This window comes from Mustela nivalis (genome assembly GCF_964662115.1).
Source record: "Mustela nivalis genome assembly, chromosome: 3".
NCBI lineage: Eukaryota > Metazoa > Chordata > Mammalia > Carnivora > Mustelidae > Mustela > Mustela nivalis.
This window is the reverse complement of record NC_139022.1, coordinates 6,765,517-6,786,896: the sequence shown is the minus strand read 5'-3', so window position 1 is coordinate 6,786,896 and position 21,380 is coordinate 6,765,517.

Sequence of the window (21,380 nt, the reverse complement as noted above, 5' to 3'; positions counted from 1 at the left end):
AACATGAATGTTGAATGACACATTGGAGCAGATGAACCTCGTAGATATTTACAGAACATTCCACACTAAAACAACAGAATACTCATTCTTCTCAAGTGAATATGAAACTTTCTCCAGAATAGACCATATACTGGGTCACAAATCATGACTCAACCAAAAAAGATTGAGATTCCCTGCAAATCACAACACTTTTAAACTGTAATTCAACCCCAGCAAAAAGACTGGAAGGAATTCAAACACCTGGAAGCTAAAGACCACCTTGTTTAAGAATCTGGATCAAACAGGAAATTAAAGAAGAACTTAAATGATTCATGGAAACCAATGAGAGTGAAGACATTTGGATCCAAAACCTATGGGATACAGCAAAGGTAGTCCTAAGGGGGAAATACTTAGCCATATAAGACTCCCTCAAAAAAAGAGCTGTAGAATCAATAACAAATTAACCCAACTCCACACACAAGAAGAGAAATAACCAAGATTGAGCAGAGATCAATAAGATAGAAACGAGAGATACAGTATAACACATCAAAGTAACTAGAAGCTGGTTCTTTGAAAGAATCAATGAGATTAATTAACTGCTGGCCAAACTAATCCAGAAGAAAATAAAGAGGACCCAAATTAATAAAATTATGAATGAAAAGGGAGAGATCATGACTAACACCAAGGAAATAGAAATAATCATCAGAAATTATTATCAACATTTATATGCCAATATGTTAAGCAATCTAGATGAAATGAATGCATTCCTGGAACTCTATAAACTTCGAAAACTGAATCAGGAAGGAATTGACAGCACGAATAGACCAATATCTAGTTACACGATTGAAGCAGTGATCAAAATCCTCCAAAAATACAAGAGCCTAGGACCTGACAGATTCCCTGTAAAATTCTACCAAACATTCAAAAAAGAAATAATACCCATTCTCCTGAAGCTGTTTTAAAAAATTGAAGCAGAAGGAAAATTCCAGACTCTTTATGAAGCCAATTTACCCTGATCCTCAAACCAGGCAAAGACCCCATCAAAAAGGAGAATTTCAGATCAATATCCCTGATAAATATGGATGATAAGATTCACAACAAGATCCTAGCTAATAGGACCCAACAGTACATTAAAGATGTTATCCACCATGAGGGTGGAGGGGTCACTATGGCGGAGGAGTAGCAGGCCGAGATGACATCAGGTAGCAGGAGACCAACTAGATAGTTTATCAAACCTTTCTGAACACCTCCAAATCCAACCAGAGATCAAAGAGAAGAACAACAATTCTACAAACAGAAAATTGACCACTTTCTGAATGTAGGACCCAGGACCTGCAGAGAAGTGAATCCAAAGTGACAGGAATATAGGCCATGGGGCGAAGGGCTGGCTCCCAGCAAGTAGCAGAGCAACAGAGCACAAAATCAGAACTTTTAAAAGTCTGCTGTACTGAGGGACATTGCTCCAGAAGCTAACCCAGGGTGGATCCCATGTGGGGCAGTGTAGTCTTAGGTCCTGTGGGGATACAGAAGGATCTGGGGTGTCTGAGTGTTACAGAGCTCACAGGAATTAGAGTGGGGAAGCCAGATACTGAGACAGAGCTGCAGAGTGAGCTCTCAACTCAGGGTTACCTTAAACTGTGGTCTGTGGCACAGTGAGGACCCTGTTCTTTGAGCAGGGACCTCACAAGTGGCAGACCCAGGGACAGCCCTCTGGAAGAGTAGCAGGGATCTGCTGGGTTTGGAGACTCCATGCATGCTGGCTGTAAGCCAGAGACAGAGATGCTTGGTCACAGGCTGGGTGAGCTTGGAGTGTGGCGGGAGGCCAGGGAGAAGGGAGTGTTTGAGTAATTTTTTCCAAGGTAGCTCTGAAGAGTGGGTCCCCAAGCTCTCAGCTCCTCCAGGCCAGGGATTGGGAGGCCGCCATTTTAATTCCCATCCTCTAGAACTCTCCAGAAAGTGTTCAGGGAACAAAATATCCCTAGAGCGAACCCGAGCAGAGTACTTAGCCCAGCCCTTGGCAAGGGCGGTGCAATTATGCCTTAGGCAAAGACACTTGAGAATCACTACAAAAGACCCCTCCCCCAAAACATCAGCAAGAAATCCACCCTTGACCAAGGTCAGTTATCAAGGAGAACAGCAGAATTCCAGAGGAGAAAGCAAAGCATGGAATTCATGGCTTTCTCCCGAGAATTCTTTAGTCTTGCAGAGTTAATTATTTAAAAAAAAAATTTTTTTTTCTTATTCTATTTTTCTAACTTTTACTCTTTCATCTTTTAACATTTTTTAACCAGTTTATCTTAACAATAACTTTTATTAAAAGAAAAAGAAACTTTTTGAGTGCCTGGATGGCTCAGTGGGTTAAGTTGCTGCCTTTGGCTCAGGTCATGATCTCAGGGTCCTGGAATCGAGTCCCACATCGGGCTCTCTGCTTGGCAGGGAGCCTGCTTCCCCTTCTGTCTCTCTTCCTGCTTGTGATCTCTCTCTGTCAAATAAATAAATAAAATATTTTTAAAAAAATCTTTTTGAACCTTCATTATTATAATCATTTTTTAACATTCATTGTATCTAGATTTATTTTTTGTATACACATAATGTTTTTTCTTCTAAAAAAATTCGGGGTGCAACTTCTAATAGATCAAAGTATACCCTAAATCTAGCAGAGGGATTTGTTCTCATCGCCAGCCTGAGAAAATACTCTCCACTTTATTTTCCCAACCAACTTAACAACTCCTTTCATAGAATTTTTTTAATTTTATCTTTATAGTAATATTCCATCACTTCATCATGTTTACTCTTATTTTGTATATATACATATACATATATATATATACATATATATATATATGTGTGTGTGTGTGTGTGTGTGTGTGTGTGTTTCTTTCTTTAAAATTTTGGGAGGCAGTTTCTTCTAAGAATCCAAAATACTCCCAAAATTAAGTAGATGGCTCTTTTCTATTCAACAGTCATATATATATATATATATATATATATATATATATATATATATATTCTTTTTAATTTTTTTCTTTCTTCTGTTTTTATTTTTTTCTGAAATTCTTCTTAGCCCCTTTCTTTCACACCCCACGATTTGGGCATATTTTCCTGGGGTCTTTGCCACCCTTTTAGTATTGTATACTCTCCTTCATATATTTTTATCTGGATAAAATGACAAGGTGGAAAAACTCACCACAAAAAAAAAAAAAAAAAAAAAAAACAAGAACAAGACACACTACCAAAGGCTAATCAATACAGGCATTGGTAATATGTCAGATCTAGAGTTCATAATGATGATTCTCAAGGTGCTAGTTGTGCTCTAAAAAGCCATGGGAGGTATTAGAGAAACACTGTCTGGAGAAATAAAAGCCCTTTTTGGGGGAAATAAAGGCCCTTTCTGGAGAAATAAAAGACCTAAAATCTAATCAAGCTCAAATTAAAAAAAAAAAAAAGCTGTTAATGAGGTGCAATAAAAAATGAAGGCTCTTACTGCTAGGATAAATGAGGCAGAAGAGAGAATTAGCGATATAGAAGACCAAAATAAAGAAACTGAGCAAAAGAAAGACAAACAAATACTGGACTATGTGGGGAGAATTCGAGAGATAAGTGATACCATAAGATGAAATAGCATTAGAGTAATTGGGATTTCAGAAGAAGAAAAAAAGAGAGAGGGGAGCAGAAGGTATACTGAGGGAAATATTTTGGAGAACTTCCCTAATATGGCAAAGGGTATAAGCATCAAAATCCAGGAGGTGCAGAGAAACCCCCTCAAAATCAGTAAGAAAAGGTCCCTACAACATCATCTAATAATAAAATTTACAAGTCATAGTGACAAAGAGAAAATACTGAAAGCAGCTAAGAGCAAGAAGTCTGTAACATACAATGGTACAAATATGAGATTGGCAGCAGACTTACCCCCAGAGACCTGGCAGGCCAGAAAGAAGTGGCATGATATATTCAGAGCACTAAACAAGAAAAATATGGAGCCAATAATACTATATACAGCTAGGCTATCATTGAAAATAGAAGGAAAACTTCCAGGACAAACTAAAACTGAAATAATTTGTAAACACCAAATCAGCTCTACAGAAAATATTAAAAGGGGTCCTCTAAGCAAAGAGAGAGCCTAAAAGTAGAAGATGAGAGAAGAACAGAGACAATGTACTGTAATAGTCACCTTACAGGCAATACAGTGACACTCAATTTATATTTCTCAATAGTTACCCTGAATATAAATGGGACTAAATGTCCCAATCAAAAGACACAGGGTATCAGAATGAATAAAAATACAAAACCCATCAATACTCTGTCTATAAGAAAGTCATTGTAGAACCAAAGAAACCTCCAGATTTAAAGTGAGGGGGTGGAAAACAATTTACCATGCTAATGGACACCAAAAGAAAGCTGGTGTGGCAATCCTTATATCAGATCAATTAGATTTTAATCCAAAGACTATAATAAGAGATGAAGAAGGACACTATATCATATTGAAAGAGTCTGTCCAACAATAGGATCTAACAATTTTAAATATCTATGCCCCTACCATGGGAACACCCAACTATATAAACCACTTAAGAACAAAATGAAAGAAAGGTATTCAACAATAATGCAATAATAGTAGAGGACTTTAACACCTCCCTCACTGAAATGTACAGATCATCCAAGCAAAAGATCAACAAGGAAATAAAGATCTTAAATGACACACTGGACCAGATGGATTTCACAGACATTTTCAGAACATTCCATCCCAAAGCAACATAATACACATGCTTCTCCAGTGCCCATGGAACATTTAGCAGAATAGATCACATCCTGGGTCAAAAATCGAGCCTCAACCAATATCAAAAGTTTGGGATCATTCCCTGTTTATTTTCAGACCACAGTGCTCTGAAGCTAGATCTCAATCACAAAAGGAAATTTGGAATGAACCTAAATACACGGACACTAAAAAGCATCCTTCTAAGGAATGAGTGGGTCAACCAGAAAATTAAAGATTTGAAAAAAAATTCATGGAAACAAATGATAATGAAAACACAACAGTTCAAAATCTGTGGGACAGAGCAAAGGCAGTCCTGAGAGGAAAATATATAGTGGTACGAGTCTTTCTCAAGAAATAAGAAAGGACTCAAATAAACAACCGAACCCTACACCTAAGGGAGATGGAGGGAAAAAAAAAACACAACAAAGAAAGCATAAACCCAATAGAAGAGAAATAATAAGAATGAGAGCAGAAATCAATGAAATAGAAGTCAAAAGAAGAATAGAACAAATCAATGAAACTAGGAACTGATTCTCTGAAAGAATTAATAAGATTGATAAACCCCAGGCCAGACTTAACAAAAAGAAAGGAGAAAGGACCCAAATAAATAAAATCATGAATGAAGGAGGACAGAGCACAGCTAAGACCAAAGAAATGCAAACAATTATAAGAACATATTATGAGCAACTATATGCCAGCAAATTTGACAATCTGGAAGAAATGGATGCATTCCTAGAGACATATAAACTAACACAATTGAATCAGGAAGAAATAGAAAATCTGAACCGACCAATAACCAGTAAGGATATTGAAGCAGTCATCAAAAATCTACCAACAAACAAAAGCCCAGGGCCACACGGCTTCCCAGGGGAATTCTACAAAACATTTAAAGAAGAATTAAGCCCTATTCTCCTGAAACTATTTAAAAAAAATAAAAATAGAAGTTAAACACCCAAACTCATTTTATGAGGCCAGCATTACCTTGATCCCAAAACCAGGCAAAGATCCCATCAATAAAGATAATTACAGACCAATATACTTGATGAAAAAAAGATTAGAAATTCTTATCAAAATACTAGTCAATAAGATCCAACAGTACATTAAAAGAATTATTCACCATGACAAAGTGGGATTTATCCCAGGACTGCAAGGTTTGTTCAACATCTGCAAATCAAACAATGTGATACAATACATTAATAAAAGAAAGAACACGAACCATATGATACTCTCAATAGATGCTGAAAAAGCATTTGACAAAGTAGAGCATCCTTTCCTGATCAAAACTCTTCAAAATGTAGGTATTGAGGGTACATATATCAATATCATCAAAGCCATCTATGAAAAACCCACAGCAAATATCATTCTTAATAAAGAAAAACTGAGAACTTTTCTGCTAAGTTCAGGAACACTGCAGGGATGTCCATTATCACCACTGCTATTCAACATAGTACTAAAAGTCCTAGGCTCATAAATCAGACAACAAAAAGAAATTAAATGTATCAAAATTGGCAAATACGTCAAACTATCACTCTTTGCAGATGATATTATACTTTATTTGGAAAACCCAAAAGACTGCACTCCAAATCTGCTAGAACTTGCAGAGGAATTCAGTCAAGTGTCAGGATATAAAATCAATGCACAGAAATCAGTTGCATTTCTCTACACCAACAACAAGACATAAGAAAGACTAATTAAGGAATCAATCCCATTTACAATTGCACCCCAAACCATAAGTTACGTAGGAATAAACCTAACCAAAAATTCCAAGAATCTATGTTCAGAAAACTATAAAGTACTCATGTAAAAAAACTGAGGAAGACACAAGGAAATGGAAAAATATTCCATGCTCATGGATTGGAAAAACAAATATTGTGAAAATGGCTATGCTACCTAAAGCAATCTACACATGTTATGTAATACCTATCAAAACCACAACCATTTTTTTCAAAGAAATGGAACAAATAGTCCTAAAAGTTATATGGAATCAGAAAAGACCTCGAATAGCTAGAGTAATATTTAAAAAGAAAGCCAAAGTTGGTGGCATCACAATTCGAGACTTCAAGCTCTATTGCAAATCTGTCATCCTCAAGACAGTATGGTACTGGCACAAAAACAGATACATAGATGAATGGAACAAAACAGAGAGTCCAGAAATTGACCCTCAACTCTATGGTCAACTAATCTTCGACAAATCTGGAAAGAATGTCCAATGGAAAAAAGACAGTTTCTTCTACAAATGGTATTGGGAAAATTGGATAACCACATGCAGAAGAATAAAGTTGGACCATTTACTCACACCACACACAAAAATAGACTAAAAATGGATGAAGGACATCAATATGAGAAAGGAATCTATCAAAATCCTAGAAAATAAAATAGGCAGCAACCTCTTCGACCTCAGCCACAGCAACTTCTTCCTAGGAACATCGCTAAAGTCAAGTGAAGCAAGGGCAAAAATGTACTATTGGGACATCATCAACATCACACACTCCTGCACAGTGAATAATTTTATCTTTTTCTCTATTTATCACTTGATGGACATTTGGACTCTTTCCATAATTTGGTTATTGTTGACAATGCTACTATGACATTGGGGTACATGTCTCTCTTCAAATAACTGTTTCTGTATTCTTTGGGAAATATATAGTGGTTTAATTGCTGGATGCAATATTTTTAACTTTTTGAGGAACCTCCATACTGTTTTCCAGTTTTGGATTGAAAGCATGAGATATTTATTTCCTTTTTCCACATTCTTCCAGCACTGGTTTCCTGTGTTGTTAATTTTAATCATTTTGACAGGTGTGAGGTGATATGATAGTAGATAAAACATGAATAACAATATTCCAAGGATAATCACATATTGTTAGAGTTTCACTCCAAACTTAAAATGGAGCCACAAAAATACTATGTTGTATGACCAAAATGTCCCCCATAATCATGCCTTTCAAATTTATACGTTTCCACTTATCCTTGTCAAGTTCTAATAATTTGAGAGACATTGGCATCATTTGGTTTCAGTCTTTCAGCAATTTGGTATAATTGATCTAAGAGCTGAATATATTTCTTATTCTGAGCATCTCTTGAGACATGATGAGTCATTAGATTTCCTCCTTGCATAATCCATTTATGCATTTTCATGTGTCTACTTTCCTGTTATTTATTGCCCCCATCTATCACTGACTATTTTCCAGTATTTTCTGCTTTGGGGAGTAACATTAGATTCAGTCACTGTGCTTATCCATAGTGCTAGCAGCAATGCATACTATGGCAAACGCCATCCTCTCAGTGCACCTGTATTTAAATATGGTAGAGTTATATAGATAAAGAACTAAGGGACTATCTTAAATCATAGGCAATATATCTGTCTTCACTGTCAATCCTAATTTTTCCAAAGTGGTCAAGCCAGAATCTATTTCATTAAAGCCTTAGAAGTTCTGACAAAAACATTCAAAAGTATAGGTGGTTTTTTAATTAAGGATCATTTCTGATTCTGGCATCATGGTTGTAGCATTGGTCTTGGGATCTCTGGTTCTTGGAAGAAAAATAAGGTTGAAGTGACATAGAATAAGAGAAAAATATTATAATTTTACCAAAATTCTCCAACCCTATTCTACCCTGTAGGGAATTTCTTGTAGCCCTCTTTACATTCAGGAATGAAGTGTATGCCACCCTTTCATGACTCTACATCCTCCTATGTGAGATAAGAACTGATTCAATTTCCAAGTTGTCACATAAAGGTATGTTCTCTCCCTTTGTCCATTTTATGTTTACATATGCATATATCTTTAGTTCCCTACTGAAGTTCAGATGGAAAGACCCTGTTCCTTTCTGTGATTCTTTTTAATGATGAATTTGTGTTACCCTCATCTCAGGCAATTTGTTGCCACTTTTGGCATGGTACATTTTACCTTTCAACTCAGCCTTCCAAGCCAGAGTAAAGAAAGTAAAATTGTTTTATTACCTTCAAAGTTTGAGGGACAAGCAGAGGCTCGTATTAGTTTACACAATCTCTGAGAGGACCATATTGGGACCTTCATTTCAGTTCCATCATTGCCCACTTCACCCTTTCTATTTTTAAAATAAATTCCTATCCTGCTAAAATGACTTGCTTGGGTATCCCTTTGTTTTGTCTCATATATCATAGAAATCACTCTAATTCTTTAAAAATATATTTGATTAATTAATTTATTTGAGAGAAAGAGAGCATGAATGGAGAGAGGGTCAGGGGAAGAAGCAGACTCCCTGCTGAGCAGGGTGTCTGATGAGGGACTGGATCCCAGGACTCCTAGATCATGACTATCTATTCACTAACTGAGTGTTTCCATAAATTGGCTACTATTGATAAAGATGCTATAAATATCGGTGTTGGTATACCCCTTGCATTATTTGAATAAATATTCCAGTGAAATTGCTGGATCATAGGGTACTTCTATTTTTACCTTTTTTGGGAAACTTCCATACTGTTTTTCACTGTGGTTGTGCCAGTTTGCATTAGCAGTATGCAAGCACTCTCCATTTTCCACATCTTCACCAACTCATCTTTTTTTCTTACATTGCTGAATTTAACATTTCTGCATGGTGCAGAGTGATAAAGCATTGTAGTTTTGATTTTTTTTTTTCCTGATGATCAGGGATGTTGAACACATTTTCATGTGTCTATTGGCCATTTGGGGTATCTTCCTTGGAGAAATGTGTCTTCATGGTTGTTCAAGTTATTTAATTGAATTATTATTTTATTTGGTGTTAAATTTTTAAAATTATTTATATATTTGATATACTAACCTTTTATTTAATAAGTAATTTAAAAGTATCTTCTCCAATTCTATAGGTTCCTTTTTTTTTAAAAAAAATCCAATTTATTTATTTTAAGAAAAACAGTATTCATTACTTTACCACACCCAGTGCTCCATGCAATCCGTGCCCTCATAATTCCCACCACCTGGTACCCCAACCTCCCACCCCCTGCCACTTCAAACACCTCAGATTGTTTTTCAGAGTCCATAGTTTCTAATGATTCACCTCCCCTTCCAATTTACCCCAACTCCCTTCTCCTCTCTAACACCCCTTGTCCTCAATGATATTTGTTATACTCCACAAATAAGTGAAACTATATGATAATTGACTCTCTCTGCTTGACTGATTTCACTCAGCATAATATCTTCCAGTCCCGTCCATGTTGCTACAAAAGTTGGATATTCATCCTTTCTGATGGAGGCATAATACTCCATAGTGTATATGGACCACATCTTCCTTATCTATTCGTCCGTTGAAGGGCATCTTGGTTCTTTCCATAGTTTGGCGACTGTGGCCATTGCTGCTATAAACATGGGGGTACAGATGGCCCTTCTTTTCACTACATCAGTATCTTTGGGGTAAATACCCAGGAGTACAATTGCAGGGTCATAGGGAAGTTCTATTTTTAATTTCTTGAGGAATCTCCACACTGTTCTCCAAAGAGGCTGCACCAACTTGCATTCCCACCAACAGTGTAAGAGGGTTCCCCTTTCTCCACATCCTCTCCAACACATGTTGTTTCCTGTTTTGTTAATTTTGGCCATTCTAACTGGTGTAAGTTGATATCTCAATGTGGTTTTAATTTGAATCTCCCTGAGGGCTAATTATGATGAACATTTTTTCATGTGTATCATAGCCATGTGTATGTCTTGATTGGAGAAGTGTCTGTTCATATCTTCTGCCCATGTTTTGATATGTTTGCCTGTTTCATGTGTGTTGAGTTTGAGGAGTTCCTTACAGATCCTGGATATCAACCTTTTGTCTGTACTGTCATTTGCAAATATCTTCTCCCATTCTGTGTGTTGCCTCTTTGTTTTCTTGACTGTTTCCTTTGCTGTGCATAAGCTTTTGATTTTGATAAAATCCCAAAAGTTTACTTTCGCTTTTGTTTCCTTTGCCTTTGGAGACATATCTTGAAAGAAGTTGCTGTGGCTTATATTGAAGAGATTACTGCCTATGTTCTCCTCTAGAATTCTGATGGATTCCTGTCTCACGTTGAGGTCTTTTATCTATTTTGAGTTTATCTTTGTGTACGGTGTAAGAGAATGGTCAAGATTCATTCTTCTACATATAGCTGTCCAGTTTTCCCAGCACCATTTATTGAAGAGACTGTCTTTTTTTCACTGTATATTTTTTTCTGTTTTGTCAAAGATTTTTGGTAGATACCAAAACTTAGGCAGGTAAAAAATAATTTAAAAAATCAGGCATATCAGTTAATAGCAATTAACTGAATCAGTTATCAAAAAAACAAACAAACAAAAGAAAAACCCAACAAGCAAATATCCAGGATCAGATGGCATCATAGGCAAATTCTGTCAAACTTTTTTTAAAAAGATTTTATTTGTTTACTTGACAGAGTGGGAGAGCACAAACAATGGGGGACAGCAGACGATAGGTAGAAGAAGGATCCTCATCGAGCAGGGAGCTCAATGTAGGGCTTGATCTCAGAACCTGAGAGTAAGACAAACACCTAACTACTTGGCCTACCCAGGCTCCCCTCTACCAATCATTTAATAAAGAGTTAATACACATTATTCCCAAACTATACCAAAAGATATAAGAGAAAGGAAAACTTCCAAATTCATTCTATGAGGACTTTACTGTAATACCAAAATGAAATAGAAAAGAAAAACACAAGGCAATGACTGTGATAAATGTAAATGGAAAAATCCTCAGTAAAATACTAGCAAAACTAATTTTTTTCCCACCATGATCAAGTGGGATTTATTCCCAGAATGCAAGAGTGGTTGAATAACATGATGCAACACATCAATAAGAGAAAGGGAAAAATGTAATCACTTCAATAGATGAAGAAAATGCTTATGCCAAAGTTACTCCATTTATGATTAAAAACTCTGGACAAAGTAGGTTTAAAGGGAACATGTCTCAACATATTAAAGGCCTTATATATAAAAAAAAATCCACAGAGAAAATATTACAGAATGAAGAAAATCTGAGAACTTTTCCTCTAGGGTCAGGAACAAGATAAAGATGTTTACTATCACCACTTTTATTTAACATAGTATTGTAAGTCCTAGCCACGGAAATAAGACCACAACCCCACCCCCCAAACAAAAGAAGAGAACAAAATAAAAAAATCCAAATTCATAAAGAATTAAAATTTTCATTATTGGCAGATGACATAATATAGACTCTACCAACAAATTGCTGGAACAGATACAGAAATTCAGGAAAATGGCAGGATACACAGTCAATGTAAAGAAATATATTACATTCTTGTATACCAAAAATGAAGGAGCTGAAACAGAAATTAAGAAAATAGTCCTATTTTTAGCTAATTATTTGGTTTTGGGGTGTTGAGTTTAATAAGTTCTTTATGTATTTTGGATACTAACCTTCATCAGATATGTCAGTTGCAAACATTTCCCCCCATTACAATGCCTGCCTTTTAGTTTTGTTGATTATTTCCATTGCTATGTAGAAACTTTTCATTTTGATGAAGTCCAATCATTTATTTTTTACAATTGTACCAAAACAATAATGTATCTAGAAATAAACTTAGCCAAAAAGCTGAAAGACATGTAATCTGGAAATTAAAAACCACTGATTAGGAGAGCACAAGATGGCAAGAAGTAATAGGCGGCACCATTTCAAACTCTCCCCTAAAATGAGCCAAGGCAGTGGCTTAATCCACTTAGCCACCCAGGTCCCCATTACTTTGTTTTTAAATAAACACAAGTACTCACTAGGAATATGAGTGAGCAGGGGCACAGTATAGGAGCTGTGTAACATTTTAAACCCTGAATCTGACTAGGGATCATCACCCTTATACTTTATTACATGTAGATTTTCCAATGATATTTTTCTTCTTCCCAGAAATGTCTGAAAACTCAACTTCTTAAAACTAACATTATTAAAGGAATTGCTGTGCTGTAATGTTGAATCTGTGAACTTTCTAAAGGTAGTAGCTTCTGTGAAGTCTAACAGATGTCAAGCATCATTATTTTCTTTGAAAATTGAGACAAATATCATGGTGCTCCTGCAAGTTCCTTATGGTATCCTGGGGTACACCAACATACTGTTTGGGATCCACCAGTATAAGATATTTTACTCTAGGGTTTTGAATTTCCATGGCACATGATGCAAGAGTTTACCTGCTAAGTTCTTTTGAAATATTAAAATCAGTGCGCCAAAATATCTGTTAAATGTTGTCTCAAACTGTATCTCTATTGAGGAGTTTTTAAAAAACTCCTAGACAGTGTATAAAACTTTTTCACTATGTTACTTTGTGTAGGCTGATAGGAATTTTTAGAACCCTATTTCCCTTTAATCTTCACTCACAGGTTCCAATTTTTATTTCTTTAGTTATCTGTTTTTTTCCCTTTGATTACCTTCAATATCATTAACTTTCTTCAAGCCGTGTAGCATAAAAGAGAATTCAAAAGTGTAATAATAAAAGTACAGAACACAACTTTATAAGATTAAATCAGAAATTAGATATGGAAGACATCTTTAAGCCAATGAAATATCTTACCACTTTCACAGGTTATAAATACTAAAAATCATTTTGCCAAGATATTTTGGCTAGAACATAACCATATGACAAAATTTTGGAGGCTATCAGATTAAGAATATAGTTGTGAGGAGGGAGACAAGACAATGGGGAAGTGGGAGGAGGTGCCGTTTCAACCTATACCCTAAAGTGAGCTTATTACCTACCAAAGAATTCTGATAACCCATGAAATCAGCCTGAAATTAAAATTATACACTTCTGGATCTCTATGAGGGCAGAAGAAGCCAGTGGGCAGCTAAAGTGGAGTGGGAACAAGGGACTGATATCAGAAGATAAACAGGTGGAGGGAATACCCCAATATGAGAGTGTCCTGTGATTGGGGACCAGCATTAACTTGGAGTCTGCTTTAAAGCACTAAAAAAGAGCAAAGGATCATGGAGGGAAATTGTGGGAATTGGGTGCTTAAGCCCACTGACTCAGGACAGCTACCAATGGCACTGAGCCAGAGAGAGTGCAGCAAAAAAGCCAGATCTCTCTCCCCGAGTCACAGGTGCCTGAGAGCCTTTGGGTGGCAGCTCCCTCATGGGTGAGGGAGCCTCACCAGCTGGCAGAACCACAGACTTTTGCACTATTCCGGCCCACAGGCACCGAGAGATCAGAGTCTGAGTCATTCCCCACACCCTCCCCTGAGAGAGGTGAGTGCAACACCCTCCCCTGAGAGAGGTGAGTGCAGACACCAGTCGGTGCTCTCTTGGACCCCTGAGAGTCTGAGCACTCCCATCTCAGACCAGCATGAAAATCTCAGTGTGCTATCACTGCTTGGGACCTCTCTGGCAGTCTGGAGCTGCCCAGACAGCCAGGGCTAGTATTTCTCATAGTTTTGGGTACAAGCGAGAGTTCCTGTGACCCCAGAGACCATGACTGGGAATGTGCTCTGCCAGTGGCATAAGGGGAATTTATGTGCTCTGGAGAACCCAGAGGGGAACAGACTGCGGTTTCTCTCTGAGAGGGAGGTCTGGGTGCAATTTGCTTTCCTCTAAACCTCCAAAAACCATCAAAAGCCACCAAGGGGAGAAAAAACAAATGAAAAAGGAAACAAACAAACAAATACTCCATAGTACAAAAGCCAGAAAAACTGGTTTCTTCAGAGCTCACCCCCTTGATGGGGGTAGGAGGACTTAACCCCTGGAAACCCACGTGGCAGTCCCCGCCCCCAGAAAGGCAACCAAAAAAAAAAAAAAAAGGACAACGACCACTAATTCATAGATACATTTATTTTTTTATTCATTCCCACTATTCTGGTTATTTTCATTATTTTAAATATATAACTTTTTAACGTATTTATCATCACAGTGAGATGTCCAGGACATCAAGCTCCATAATAACCTTTTAATCTGAAGTTTTTGATACATAAACCTGTGTTTTTATTTTGCTTTTCTATTTTTTAAAATTTTTAATTCAATTTTATTTTATTTTATTCTTTTTTAAGTATTTATATAAAGATAAGCTTCAAGGTAAGCCCCTTCCCCCAATCCATGCTATCCCTAAAGGTAAGCCAGTTTTTAATCCCCCTTTATCTTAACAAAGTTGAGTTCTTTTTTATTTAAACAGAGAGAGAGAGATTTTTTTAAAGATTTTATTCATTTATTTATTTGACACAGAGAGAGAGAGAGATCACAAGCAAACAGAGCACCAGGCAGAGAGAGGGGGGAAGCAGGCTCCCTGCTAAGCAGAGTCTGATGTGGGGCTCAATCTTAGGACTGTGAGATCATGACCTGAGCTGAAGGCAGAGGCTTAACCCACTGAGCCACCCAGGTACCCCAGGAAGGTAGAGTCCTTTAACAAAGATATTAAGATAGATCCAGAAAGAATCAAAATAATTCTCCTCACCCACACTGAAAATTTATAACCACTCTTCCATCTTTTCCTTCTGCCAGTGTTTCTGTGTATTTGTTTTTGTCCTGGTAGTATATAAATCTTATACTTGGGGTTCTTTCTGAAGAAGTTATTTTTTGTTTTTATTATTTATCTATTTATTTATTTTTCTCTTGTCATCTAATTTTGTCAGTCTTTTTGTATGTTTGTTTTTGTTTGTATACCTCATAAATCTTACTCATTGGGCCCATTTAGGCAGGGCGCTGTCTTTTATTTTACCCTTTTTTTCCTTGTCATTCTTTCTCACTCTCTCTCTCCTTTTTTTTCCTCTTTTTTTTTCTTTCTTTTGAGTGGGGACTCTTGATTTCTCAGAAGTGTTCCAGGGTTTACCTTATCTGCACCACAGTTGATTCATTCAGCTACACATCTGTTCAGCAATTTCTCACAAAAATTACTAGGTGGAGGAATGCCCAACAGAAGAAAAATTCAGAGACTGGGCCTTCTGCATTAAAGCTATTGGATATGAACATAGACAGTATGATGGAAAGGGATTTCAGGCTAACAATTATCCAGGCAATAGCTAGGTTGAAGAAAGCCATGGATGACAAAATGGAATTGATTAAGGCACAAGTGAAAGTCACCATGGATGACGTTCACAATGTTATCAGTGAGTTCCAATCTAATCTAAATTCTCTAAAACCTAGGGTTACTGAGGAAAAAGATAGAATGAATGATCTAGAGGACAAAGAGATAGAGTAAAAGGATCAGGAGAAGGCCTGGAACAAACAGCTTAGAAGCCATGAAAACAGAATTAGGGAAATAAATGACACCATGAAACATTCCAACATCAGAATTATTGAAATCCCTGAGGCGGAGGAGAAAGAAAGAAGACTAGAAGCTATAGTTAAACAAATTCTCCATGAAAATTTTCCCAATCTTATGAATGTAACCAGTGATCACATACTAGAGGCAGAAAGGTATACCCCAAAGATAATTGAATCTAGAAAGACCTCAGGACACCTGATAGTAAAATGATGAATCATAATTGTAGACAAGAACTCTTGAAAGCAGCTAGGACAAAGAAGTTCCTTACATACAGAGGAAAGCCTATCAGAATAATGTTAGACCTGTCCACAGAAACATGGCAAGCCAGAAAGGGCTGGCAAGATGTATTCAGGGCAACAAATGAGAAGAATATGCACCCAAGAATATATTATCCAGCAAGACTGACATTAAAAGTGGATGGAGAGATAAAGAGTTTCCAAGACTGGAAAGGTTTAAAAGAATATGGGACAACCAAGCAAACACTGCAGGAAATATTAAGGGGGGTTCTATAAAAGAAGAAAAATCCCAAGAATACCATTGAACAGAACTTTATGGAGATGATCTACAGAAACAAAGACTTCACAGGTAACAATGTCAAAAACAAAAACAAACAAAGAAACAAAAAACGTAACTCTCAATAATCACGCTTAACGTAAATGTCCAAAATGAACCTGTAAAATGACACAGTGTTGCAGATGGATAAAAAGACAGGACCCATCCATGTATTGTTTATAAGAGAGCTATTTCGAGCCTAAGGATACACCCAGACTGAAAGTGAAGGGATGGAGTAGCATCTTTCATACCAATGTGCTTCAAAAGAAGGCTGGGGTAATGATTCTCATATCAGATAAATTAGATTTTAAACTAAAGACTCTAGTCAGATATACAGAAGGACACTACATCACTCTTAAAGGGTCTATCCACCAAGAAGATCTGCCAATTGTAAATATATATGCCCCCAATATGGGAGCAGCCAATTACATAAGAAAACTGTTAATCAATATAAAGAGTCATATTGATATGAATACATTAATAGTAGGAGATCGTAAGATGCCTCTATCAGTAATAGACATATCATCCAAGCAGAAAATCAATAAAGAAACAAGAGCATTGAATGACACATTGGACCAAATGGACCTCATATATATATATACAGAATATTCCAATCAAAAATAACAGAACACACATTCTTTTTGAGTGAAAATGGAACATTCTCCAGAATAGACCACATACTGAGTCATAAATCAGGACTCAACAGATACTAGAAGACTGACATTATCCCCTGCACATTCTCAGATCACAATGCTTTGAAACTGGAGCTCCATCACAAGGAAAAGTTCAGAAGGAACTCAAACACCTGGAAGCTAAAGACCACCTTGCTTAAGAATGCATGGATCAATCAGGAGATCAAAGAAGAACTGAAATAAGTCATGAAAACCTATGAGAATGAAGACACTTTGGTCCAAAACAATAGGGATACAGCAAAGGCAGTCCTAAGGGGGAAATACATAGCCATCCAAGCCTCTCTCAAAAAAATGGAAAAATCCAGAATACACCAGCTGTCTCTACACCTTAAAGAACTGGAGAATCAACAACAAATCAAACCAACTCCACACATAAGAAAGGAAATCAGCAATATTAGAGCAGAGATCAATGAGGTAGAAACCAGAGATATAGTAGAACGTATCAATGAAACTAGAATCTGACTCTTTGAAAGAATCAATAAGATCAATAAACCATTGGCCACACTAATCCAAAATAAAAGAGGGAAAGCACAAAATAATAAAATTATAAATGAAAAGGGAGAGATCACAACTAATGCCAAGGAACTAGAAACAATCATCATAAGTTATTATCAACAGTTATATGCCAATAAGTTAAGCAATGTAGATGAAAAGGATGCATTCCAGGAATACTATAAACTTCCAAAATTGAACCAGGAAGAAATTGACAACCTGAATTGACCGATATCTAGTAACAAGATTGAAACAGTTACCAAAAACCTACTGAAATCTAGAGCCCAGGACCTAATGGATTCCCTGGGGGAATACTACCAAACTTTCACGAAGAAAAAACACCTATTCTCCTGAAGCTGTTTCAAAAAATTGAAGCAGAAGGTAAGCTTCCAGACTCTTTTTATGAAGCCAGCATTACCCTGATCCCTCAGGCAAGATCTCCACAACAAAGGAGAATTTCAGACCAATATCCCTGATGAATATGGATGCTAAGATTCTCAACAATATCCTAGCAAACAAGATCAAACAGCACATTAAAAAGATTATCCAGCATGACCAGGTGGGATTCATCCCTGGGCTACAAGGATGGTTCCACATTCGCAAATCAATCAATGTGATAGAGCAAATTAATAAGAGAAGAGAGAAGAACCACATGGTCCTCTCAACTGATGCAGAAAAAGCTTTTGACAACATCCAGCATCTGTTACTGATTCAAATGCTTCAAAGTTTGGGATAGAGGGAACATTCCTGAACTTCATCAAATCTGTCTATGAAAAACACACAGCAAATATCATGCTCAATGGCTTAAAGCTCACAACCTTCCCGTTGATATCAGATACAGAATAAGAATGCCCAGTCTCACCACTCTTGTTCAACGTAGTCTTAGAAGTCCTAGCAACAGCAATCAGACAACAGAGAAATAAGATATCCAAATTGGCAATGAAGAAGTAAAAATCTTTCTCTTCACATATGACATGATACTTTACATAGAAAACCCCAAATACTCCACCCCCAAACTACTAGAACTCATACAGCAATTCAGGGATGTGGCAGGATACAATTCAATGTACAGAAATCAGTTGCATTTTTATACATTAACAATGAAAATATAGAAAGGGAAAATAGAGAATCAATTTCATTTACTGTAGGACAAGAACAATAAGATACCTGGGAATAATCCTAACCAAAGAGGTGAAGGATCTGTATTCAAGGAACTACAGAGCACTCATGGAAAAAACAGAAGACACAAAAAGACTGAAGACCAGTCCATGCTCTTGGATCAGAAGAATAAACATTGTTAAAATGTCTATATAGCCTGGAGCAATCTATATTTTTAATGCCATTCGGATCAAAATTCCACCAGTATTTTTCAAAGAGCTGGAGCAAATAATCCTAAAATTTGTATGGAATCAGAAGATACCCTGAATCTCTAAGGAAATGTTGAAAAAGAAAAACAATACGATGGCATCTCGTTGCCAGATTGCAAGCTTTACTACAAAGCTTTGATCACCAAGACAGCATGGTACTGGCATAAAAACAGACACATAGACCAGTGGAACATAGTAGAGAGCCCAGATATGGACTCCCTATTCTCTGGTCAAATAATATTCGACAAAGCAGGAAAAAATATACAGTGCTAAAAAGACAGTCTGTTCAATAAATGGTGCTGGGGAAATTGGACATCTATATGTAGAAGAATGAAACTCGACCATTCTCTTACACTGTACACTGAGATAAACTTGAAATGGATAAAAGACCTCAAGGTGAGGCAAGAATCCATCAGAATCCTAGAGGAGAACATAGGAAGTAATCTCTTCGATATCAGCCATAGCAACTTCTTTCATGATATGTCTCCAAAGGCAAAGGAAGCAAAAGTGAAAACAAACTTTTGGGACTTCATGAAGATCAAAACCTTCTGCAAAGCAAAGGGAACAGTCAACAAAACAAAGAGGCAGCCCATGAAATGGGAGAAGATATTTGCAAATGACAGCTCAGACAAAAGGTTGATATCCAGGATCTATAAAGAACTCCTCAAACTCAATACACACAAAAAGACCATCATATAAAAAAATGGGCAGAAGACATGAACAGACACTTCTCCGAAAAAGGCATACAAATAGCTATCAGACACATGAAAAAATGTTCATCATCACTAGCCATCAGGGAGATTCAAATTAAAACCACATTGAGATACCACCTAACACCAGTTAGAATAGCCAAAATTAGCAAGACAGGAAAGAATGGGTGTTGGAGAGGATGTAGAGAAAGGGGAAACCTCTTACACTGTTGGTGGAAATGCAAGTTGGTATAGCCACTTTGGGGAACAGTGGAGATTCCTTAAGAAATTAAAAAATAGAGCTTCCCTATGACCCTGCAGTTGTACTACTGGATATTTACCCCAAAGATACAGATGTACTGAAAAAAAGAGCTATATATATCCCAGTTTTTATAGCAGCAATGGCCATAATTGCCAAACTGTGGAAATAACCAAGATGCCCTTCAATGGACGAAATGATAAGGAAAATGTTGTCCATATACACTATGGAGTATTATGCCTCCATCAAAAATGATGAGTACCCAACTTTTGTATCAACATGAACAGGACTGGAAGAGATTATGATGAGTGAAAAAAGTCAAGCAGAGAGAGTCAATTATATTGTTTCACTTATTTGTGAGGCATAAGAAATAACACGGAAGATATGGATAGATGTACAGGAGAAGGGAGTTTGGGGAACCTGGAATGGGAGATGAACCATGAGAGACTGTGGACTCTGAAAAACAATCTGAGGGTTTTGAAGGGGTGGGGTGTGGGAAATTGTGTTAGCCTGGTGGTGGGTATTATGGAGGGCACGTATTGCATGGAGCACTGGATGTGGTGTGTAAACAATGAATTCTAGTACACTGTAAAGTAATTAAAAATAAAAATTTATAAAAAGTCAATTCTACCAATAAGAATATAGTTGTGAAAATAAGAATATAAGAATATAGTTGTGAAAATTCTTGCTTTTTAAATATCTATGATACAAACATAGTATATTAAATTTAAATATATATCATTAGACCTTCTTGTTGGCCTTGTACAAAACTGACCATAACTGTCATACATTTCTTATGGACACATTTTATTTACAAATGAATACCAAGTAACACTGTTCAGGCAGGTTTCCCAGGAAATCTTATACTGGTTTTCTAACTTCAACATATTTTTTCCCTCAGGAAAAAGAAAACAGAAAACTGGTTTTAAAATCAGCCAACTTGCCTGAGTTGCTCAGGTCATGATACTAAGGTCCTGGGATCGAGACCTGCTTCAGGCTCCCTGCTCATCAGAGAGCCTGCTGCTCCCTCTCCCACTCCCCTGCTTGTGTTACCGCTCTTTCTGTCTCTCTGTCAAATAAATAAATTATTTAGGAGTCAAATTTCTAACTTACTCTAATTCACATAGATTGCATATTTTGTATTAATGACTATGTCGATTTTCAAACATCAACTAGTATTCCAATATTAACAGAGCAGAGATCAAAGACAGCATACTTTGTTTGATATGTAAATGTGCTCAACATTTTATGAAGCAACTGTAGACCAAGAGTAGAATCAGAAAACCACAAGACTTCAAGCCAGACAGTATGTAACTGTAACAGACTTGGAAAACTAAGTTTATTTCCACTAGATTAAGAATATTCATATTTAAACAGTACATCTGTATGCATCAGAACTTTGCCTTAAA